At 47.0% G+C, this 6,755-nt stretch overlaps 1 protein-coding gene across 1 annotated transcript in view; it reads right to left on the reverse strand.

Moving 5' to 3' along the window:
* The window catches only part of SLC38A1 (solute carrier family 38 member 1), a 43,738-nt gene extending 42,848 nt beyond the window's left edge, over positions 1-890 (reverse strand). The window contains exon 1 of the mRNA XM_019514620.1: positions 766-890. The gene's annotated coding sequence lies outside the window, so the exon portion shown is untranslated. The remainder of the gene's footprint in view (positions 1-765) is intronic.
* Between the last annotated feature and the right edge of the window lie 5,865 nt (positions 891-6,755).

A 6,755-nucleotide genomic window follows, 5' to 3' on the forward strand; every position in this document is an offset into this window, starting at 1 on the left:
CCCCCCCCCCCCGGCCCCACTGCCCTGGGGCTCAGGGGCACGGGGTTGGGACTGGTTATTGACATTTACAAATGGGTACTGGTACAAAAAGAGTTGAGAACCACTGACCTAAAGGAAAAGCAGGGTGTTTTTGTTTTTTTTTACATACAGCATCTCTCCTCTTTCGTGAGGCCCACATATTACAGCGACAGATGGGAGGCACCCTCCACGTTGACAGCAAGGGAGCAAAACCATGCCCTGCCCAGAAGAGCTGTCCATAGGTGGATGCGGGTAAATTTAGCTCCTTTGTTCTTGCCTGCAGCTCCAGGAGAAGGGGAAGAGCTGAGCCCATCTTCTCACACACCTCCGGAGGGGCCTTGGATAGCCCGCGGGCAGTGGGGGTCCCCGGGCGCAGGCAAGGAGAGCCCCCAAAGCCGGCCAGAGGCGGCCGCCTGGGGCAGGGTGTCTGGAGGCGCCGGAGCCTCCCCGTTGTGTCGGGCGGGGTTTCGGGGCCGCCCCGAGGCCCGCGAATGGTGGGGTGGGAGGCTACAAGGGCGGCGCAGCATCCCGGGCCCGCTGTGGCGCAGTGCTGCCAAGCCCCAGGGCGGCCCGCCAGCGCCCCCGCTAGCCCAGCGCCGTCTCCCGCCAATTCAGCTGCGCGCGCGGCTCCTCCAGCCCCGCCGCGGGGAGGCCGCCGCACGGACCCGGGCGAGGGGAGGATGTCCCCGCCGCCCTCAAGGAGACCGAGTCCCGCCGCTGAGTACCGGATGGGGGACGCGCACTCACCTCCCCTTCGGGCGGGCTCGGGTGCTGTCTCCTGGTCCTGGACGCAGCCCGCGGGCTGGGGAAGGACAGCGGCGGCGCCAGCGGGCGAGAGAAGGCGGCGATCTGCAGCGCTAACGTGGTAGTGGCGGGCAGGTGCCTCCTCCCCTTCCCTTCCTCTTCTTCCTCTTCCTCTCGGGCCACGCCGTCCCGCCCCGCCAACCCCCACATGGCCCAGCCGGCCTGGCTGCTGCCCCCGAGGCCGGAGTAGGGGCTTGGCGGGGCCCCGGGGCAGCGCCTTGCGAGATCCCCTGCGAGCCTGCGTGCAGCCTTTGTCTGGCTCCATCTCGGGGCCGCGCCCCAGGCGGCGCCGCCGCCGCCCCTCGCTGCTGCGGGCTGCGGGTGGGGGTCGGGCCTGGGCGGGAGCCTGCGTTCGGCTTGCCCCCCTGGGGGCCTGCGCTCCGACCCCTGCCCCGGTTTCTTGGCTGTGGAAAAACCCGAAAGACATTCTTGCTGTTGCTGAAGAGGAGGAGCGCCCCCAGGGCGGGATGCTCCGCGCCGCGGACTCCTGTTAGAAACCTCTGGCTTCATCTGGGGCATCACCATTGCCCACCTCAGCTTGCCTGGCACCCTGAAAGGATGCCCAGGGTGCTACCGGACCCTCTCTGTGAGAATCATAGAAAATGAGGGTTGGAAACGACCCTCAGTGATTCTCAACCTTTTTTGTACCAGGACCCGTTTGTAAACATCAACAGCTAGTCCTGGCCCAGTGCCCCCCACTCCTGACCTGCTGCCCCCACCCCAATGTGTGAGGCAGGAGGGGCACAAGCAGCCCCATTGCAGGCTGGAAAGCCATGGATTCCCATTTTCCTTCTTTAAGGAGAATCCATTTTTAAAGTTTGTTTGCAACCCCTTCATACATTCTTGCAAGCCACTTTTGTGTTGTGACCCATGAGTTGAGAAATGCTGATCTAGTCCAATCGACCCCCCAAGGCAGGATCATCCCCAGTGAGATCATCCCAGCCAAGGCTTTGTCTAGCCAGGTCTTCAAAACCTCCAAGGATGCAGATTCCTCAGCCTCTCTGGGTAACCTGTTCCAGGGCTTTGCAACCCCTGTAGGGAGAAAGATAATAGGGAAGACTAACCTAAACTTCCCTTGCTACAGCTTGAGACAGTTGCTCCTTGTTCTGTCATCTGCTACCACTGACAACAGTCCAGCTCCATCTTCTTTGGAAACCCCCTTAAGGTAGATGAAGGCTGCTATCAAATCCCACCTCAGCCTTCTCTTCTTCAGACTAAATAAGCCCAGTTCCCTCAGCCTCTCCTCAGAAGTCATGTTGCCCAGCCCCTTCACCATTTTCGTTGCCCTACCCTGGACTCTCCAATTTGCCCACATCCTTTCTGTAGGGGTGGGGCCCAAAATTGGACACAGTACTCTGGATGTGGCCTCACCAGTGCTGAATAGAGAGGAAGAATCATTTCCTTCAGTGTACTGGCAGCATTCCTACTAGTGCAGCCCAGTATGCCATTAGCCTTCTTTGAACAAGACACACTGTTAGTTTATCTACAAATCCTTGGCATGCACCATGTGGCTTTGTTGTGTTAGGCCTTCAGCACAACAGACAAACCCTTACAGTGGGCAGCGATCAGTTCCCACCAAAAGGGGAAGCTTGTGTGTGGCTTCCCAAATCGAGTACAGAAAAGCCAACCTGTGCCCTGACTATATTCGCTAATTTCTCTATACATCATGTAAACTGGAAATGTTTTCCCTGCGTAGTCACATGTTAATACAGTCAAGTTTGAAACATGTCATGGTTTTGTTCTTCCGAAAACAGAAAAAGGAAGTGGCATGTACGCTAACTGCACAGCTGGCAGGTGCCTGTGTGTTTGATAGGTCCCTGATAACCCTGTAAACGATTCTATTATATCATTTTAATAGAACCTCAGTTTGAAAGAAACTAAAGAATAAATATGTAAAAATGCATTGTCACTGGCAAATAAAACCCAATCCTACCATTATTTACGTACATATTTAATGATAAGAACTTAGTTTCACTGACTTGAATGGAACTGCTCACATGCTTAACATATGTGCTTGTGTAAGCTGTGATACAGGGCAGCTTGCAGAGCTGTGATCTGGCAGCCTGCAGAGGATTTGAGTTGTGATAGGCCTCAGCTACAGAGGCTTTGCTCTTTAGCTCACAAACAGTGGCAGTTCCAGCTTGTAGTTCCTATTTCCAATTCAATCCACTCTGTCAGCAAAAATGGCAACTGTCATACCTGTAGGTACCTGGCTTAAGGGAATGATACTTTTTATTGGTATGTTCTTTTTTCTCAAAGGGTCTCAGACCACTTCATATATATAAAAATAATACTTTGTAGATAACATCTGAAAAGTGCTGTATAAACACTGACTAATTAAGGGTCACATTAGCTAATTAGACACAATTATTACAGGCAGGAAAACTGAAGTTAGAGAATAGGTGACTTGGCCAAGTTCACAAAGTAAAGAGCCAGACTTTCAACCTTTACTCACACGAGTAAGCCTCACTGTCTATTCACACAGGTAATTTAAGTAGCCCTGTGGAAATCTCATATGATTAAGGGATGGAGGATCAGATACCAAATTAGAAGCATAACTCCTGACTCAGTTCTGTGCTGAAAGCACCCAGTGTTCCTTGCCAACAGCAGATAAAACATATTTAATTTACTTATTTAGTTAAATAATATGATATTTTACTTATATTTAAAACTGAGAATGTACAAGAATCTCAAGAAGAAACCTAACACAAATGTAAATTGCATAGTGGAGGTGATCAGACCCAAACAACATTGCACATAATAAACGTATTTTTCTTCCTTTGTATAAAATAAGAACCAGATAGTGATTAATTAGTTTTCATAGCACCATGCTATCAACTCTTATATTATAGCTGTGGTAGTTTCATTTTACAAATATGAGTTTTATACATTAACAGGAATTCCTAGACCCAAGTTTATTACTTTTTATAATATTTGATAAAATTTAAGATAGGAGAGAACCAGGCAAAAATAATAGTACCTTTCATTAAGATACTGGGGACTGGGGTGGTGTGGGCATTCAGGTGCAAGGTTGACAGCCCAGAGGTCAGAAGTTTGAAGCTATAGCAGAAGTGCTCACATGCAACCCTGTCAGATTCCAATTAATCTGCAAATTCTGCTAAATACCTTGTCAGACAAGGACACGAAAAAGGAAAGACTAAAACATGTATCATATACAGTTTTCTTTCAAATGCATCTCCTCAAATTGCCACTGACTTACCAGTAAGTGTTTTTTTTTTCAGATGGTAACAAATTTGGTTTTCAAAAAACTAAATTACAAATGTCAGTATTCTTTCAGCTGACTTTTATACAGCATTGGAAGGTGCAGCGCTCCTGATACGCAGAAGCATGTGTGGTGATTGCTTATGTAAAGCATGCTTGTTTGAAAGCTTGATCATATAGCATAGAAAAAATAGGATCAAAGGGGCTTTTACTCTCACTGTTTGCTCACTGACTATTTTTGAGACTGTTGGTCATATTCACCTTGATATCTTGGAATACTTCATCTTCTATGACCCTATCCTCTAGTAGTTTTTCTACCTTTTGCTTTTCTTCAGATTTTCTTACTGTAGGTTCCTCTCCTACCCACTTCCTCCATGGCCCTTCTCTTCCCTCTTGTTCTTTGTATCCTTTGTCACTTTTTACATATGATCTCATGCATGTATATGGCTTCAGGTATACAAATCACATTTTTATACATTTAAACAGTTCGCAGATCCACTTTTCCTATCCTGTCTTCTTTTCACGTCTAGACCTATTTGCCACTCGCACCTCATCTTCAATGTCCATCCATGAACTTAAACTTACCTAAGCATATTGAACCTTCTGCTGTGGCTTTTAAGGGTGCCATGCAATGTTAGTACAGTTAGGTGTATCGACAGCTATACATGACTGACACGATAAACCCAGAGATTTCAAATAGGAATCGATGGTGGTAAAGCATCCTGCTCTGTTGTGGTCTTTCTGAGTTCTATACAACAGAAGAATTGCTCTAGTATTTTTCTATAGTCAAGAAACTAGTTTAAGCTAAAAAGGTTGAGACCCACTATGCAAGGGGCTAAACACAAGAACAAGTTTCTGTGAGGGAATTTGGAGTGCATCAGATACTCTTAAAGGTAGTTAAATTACTTTGCATTTACTATGTGGTAAGAAGTTGCACTTCTAGATGCATTGTAAATTCATGCTATAGTGTTCCTCATGGTAGCTTCTTCACACGCCTATATCCTTATTTAGGCCTGTCACTCAGCTCTGCCCTAATTATATCTTATACATGTAAAATACTTATCAGTCAAAGTAATTTCAGACCCACATCTTGAAATAATGTTTTGTTTATCACAGATCATTTTAAACTGACTTTTAAAAAATCATGTACATTATCTTCTAATTATTTTCTCTAATAAAAATTCTGCTTACAAAATTAAACCATATAACTCTTCCGTTGGCTACAATATGACAAATGTGACAATTTAGAGAATCTGCCTAAGTACAGTTTATGAATTCAGATTGATTGAGGGGGGTGGGTTTCTATGTATATTTATGTAAGGTTGCAAACCATTTTGGAAAATAGACTTAATTGCCTTCCTTGTTGACAGTAGGCTGTGGCCGAGGGCCCAGTGTGAATACAGTGGGCTTGGTAAATTAACAAAGGGACACTTGGTGAGGATCTTTTATAACCTGACGAGACTGCTCAGGGAGTCACCTGACAAAAAAGATGCTACAAGAGAAAGGATCTTTCACCAGCCATTCCAGAATGAGAGAAGAAAAACAAAAGGAGGCCAAGAGCAGAAACAGAAAGCTGGCTGCAAGATGGCGAGAGACACCATATTTTAGGAGGAGTCATCAGCTGCAGGAGTTGAATCCGTTACATATAGAGGACTCTTGACTTAAGCCAAAAAAGCTCAGGAGTGGTGAGGAAAGGGTAGCAGGCAGAATGTGTGTAGGCATAGGCGACTGGTAGGGGGTGCATGGGGGTGCACATGCCCCCCATGACAGGGCCGTTGCCCCCCCAACAGCCAACACTGACGCTGTGAGCAGGGCCAGTGCCCCCCCTGACAGGGCCGCCGCCACTGGTGGCTTCTGAGGGAACCCCTCCAGATTTAGGAGGAACCAGTTGCTCGTGTGTAAGCATGTATTGTTTTTGTCTACATCAGTATATTTTTGTTCTAGCTCAAATGATTGAGTTTTTGACCCCTGACAAAGTCTGTGTCTGTGTTTGCTCCAACTATCATGTGTCCCTGCAGAGTGTGTTCACAATACTGGAGATCTTAGAGAGCATGAACTTCAGCTATGGGGGAATTTCAGTGATCAATACTGGTCCTGGAGCCCTAAAGCAGGTGAACTCTGAGGTCCTATTTCCATGAAGGGAAACAAGCAGAGAACTAAGCCCTGAAGCTGTTCCAGAGAAGCCAAGGAAAGGATTAGTGCTGATGCATACTTTGACCAAGGAAAGACTAAGATTATGTGGGTGCTGGGCTGTTGCATGCTGGGACCCAAATACAGCAGCCAGAATGATTTTTCCAGTTGGAAGACCCCTGTGAAAGTTGTGTCACAAGGTACTGCCTTATTATGTCACAATTTCATTTGGCGTAGCATTTAAATTATCAGAAAAATCTGCAACACACAGTCTTCCATTTGAGTTAGTGCACTTCAACACCTAATAAAAGATGGCCTGCTAGGCCTGCGCTTGTTACAACCATGTTGGAACCCTGCTGTTGCTATCAGGTTTTAGCATGGGGTCTCTGGCTTCTGCAGATCAGGATATTTGGTATAACAAATTAAGTTCTAAAAAATAGCTGTTGATTACAATGCCCAATGGAGTGTTCTCTGCATGATTTGGTGCGTACGGTTCTTGGAAAATATCTGCCCACACTTGTTAGGGAATCTACAAATACCAATAGCATCAACTGTATTTAAACATGTGTTAATCCGCCTCC

The sequence above is a fragment of the Gavialis gangeticus genome, unplaced genomic scaffold, assembly GCF_001723915.1.
Source record: "Gavialis gangeticus isolate Ggan-Ray unplaced genomic scaffold, GavGan_comp1, whole genome shotgun sequence".
Taxonomy (NCBI): Eukaryota; Metazoa; Chordata; order Crocodylia; family Gavialidae; genus Gavialis; species Gavialis gangeticus.